This window comes from Octopus bimaculoides, chromosome 20 (assembly GCF_001194135.2).
Source record: "Octopus bimaculoides isolate UCB-OBI-ISO-001 chromosome 20, ASM119413v2, whole genome shotgun sequence".
In the NCBI taxonomy this organism is placed as follows: Eukaryota; Metazoa; Mollusca; class Cephalopoda; order Octopoda; family Octopodidae; genus Octopus; species Octopus bimaculoides.
The window spans coordinates 36,894,451-36,896,950 of NC_069000.1; positions in this window are offsets into that span (position 1 = coordinate 36,894,451).

Genomic DNA, 2,500 nt, shown 5'->3' on the forward strand with positions numbered 1-2,500 from the left:
GGTACTAGTAGTAGTAGTAGTAGCAGAAATAGTAGTATTAGTTGTGGTACTAGTAGTAGTAGTAGTAGTAAAAATAGTAGTATTAGTTTTGGTACTAGTAGTAGTAGTAGTAGTAAAAAAATATACACAATAACATTGTAAATAAGATGTAGAAAATGTGTAAACGAAAGGAGGTGGGTTGGGAGATAAAGGAACGAAGAATGCAAGCATTTACACAGTGACATAAAGGACAATATTTATATTGTAATGGTTACCAGTGGAGTGTGGAATAGGCTTATCGAGGAATCATGCCACGAGTAAATTGCTGTTCTCTGCCCCTGGGGATACTCAGAAGATTCCAGACATGTAATTCTTGTCTCTTGTCTAATGCTCTTGTCGCTGTTTCTTAAATCAGACATAAAACGTCTGTCTTCGTTGCCATGGAACTTATTTGGAGAATAAATAATGTTGAAGAAAATAAAGTGAAATAAAATAAAATAGAATTTGAAAATAAAAGAAAAAAAAATTAAAATTAAAATTCCCGAAGAAGAGAAATTAAAGAAATATAAGAGATTCAATAAAAAATATTCGACCATTTACGAGAAAGGGATCTCGAAGCAGAAAACAAGAGGCAAGATTTACGTTCATTCTGGTATGTTGTGTGTGTATATCTTCAAAACATAATACACACACACAAACACACACACACACACACACACACACACACACATGCACATTGGAGTGGCCTTAGCTGTGTGGTTAGAAGTTTGATTCCCAATCGTATGGTTCTAGGTTCAGTTCCATTACGTGACGACTTGAGCAAGTGTCATCTGCTGTATATACATGCATATGTATATGTGTGTATATATATATATATATATATATATATATATATATACAAATATATATATAAATAGATACATACATACATACATACATACACGCAGAAAAACATATACGTATACATACTTACATATACCCCTAAGAAAATTTAGAAATCTCGCTCTCTATATATAAATAAATATATATATAAATAAATATATATATAAATTTAAAGCATATATATAAATACATATATAAAAAACATGTAAAAAATTTATAAGAAAATTTTATAAAAAAGTTTATAAAATTCACAAAATATTTTAAAGCTATAAATTATCTAAATCATAGGATTACGAAATAAATTAAGAGCTTATTATCTAATGAATACTTATATTGCTTACTAAATTAGAGTAAATATATCCAAATCTAAAAAAATAACACTGGAAGGGATTCGCCTAAAAAAACCAAAAACAAAACATTCTGGTAATGTAGAAAACCAAAGCCAAAAAACAAACGAGAGAGGAACCTACTTAAATAGGGTGAAACTGTGGTTATCAGACTCTCAATACCTGGTTAATCAAAAATAAAATAAAATAAAATAAAACACCCATAATAGACTTACTTATTTACAATCTTTAAACACATATTTACTCCTATGAACACAGAAAGAAACCTCTTTCAGATTTTGAATTTAACAGCTTTCTTCTAGAAAATAAAATCAAAAATAATTCCTCAGAACAAAGAGAACAGAACATATTACCAATCTTATAAGCCGGAGCCGTTCCTAAAATGTTCCATTCAATAAAGGACGTTTTTATTTATTATCTTTAAGATTCCAGATGAAATTACTAAGACTAGTAGAAGAAACCGTATTTTTGTTCCTAAAGGAATGATAATGATTCGAAACCCTTTTCTTAATATATTAGCAGAAGAACCTATATAAAAGTAATCATTGCTCTCAGAAATAACTTTAGCTTGATAAACTACTTCTCTACATTTAAAAAAATTTCCAAATAACAATTTTCTTTGTTTCTGTGATCATAAAGGGAATTTCCACCCCTCTTTGAGCCGTCAACAACTGAATTATTATCAAGCAAAACGCTATCCTCCTCATTATTATTAAAACTTATATTAGAATCAAAACCATCACTACCACCCTGGCTATTGGAAAAATCAATAACAGTGGCACCCATGGAATTTATCATGCTAACATTAACTGAGCTATTACGAAGATAAAAACCAGATAATTTCTTTTCATTAACAGAAGAAATAATCAGAGATAAATTCCAAGGAACCGTAAAAGCAACCTTAATGGATCTCGGATTCAAAATCTCATAGTATCTACTTTTTTTTTATTGAAATGTTTCAAAATCAATTTATAAACAGCCCCAACTAAGTTACTTTTTAATTGACCGGCATATACCATATAATGTAATTCTTGCCCAAAACTAAATTAGAATGACCTAAATTATTAACATTAGAGACCAACTTAGAATTATGACCTTTTATATTTATGATCATTAGTAACTGGAGTTAAAGAATTATTCTCTCTGTTCTTATGTGCACTTCCAGCTTCATATTTACTCTTCCGTTTAGATTTGGAATATTTAAAATCCAATCCATAATCATTACTAGTAAGTTTCAATCTATCAGTATAATCAGAGCTAGAAATATCAAGGTATTCAATTTTCCTGTTGTA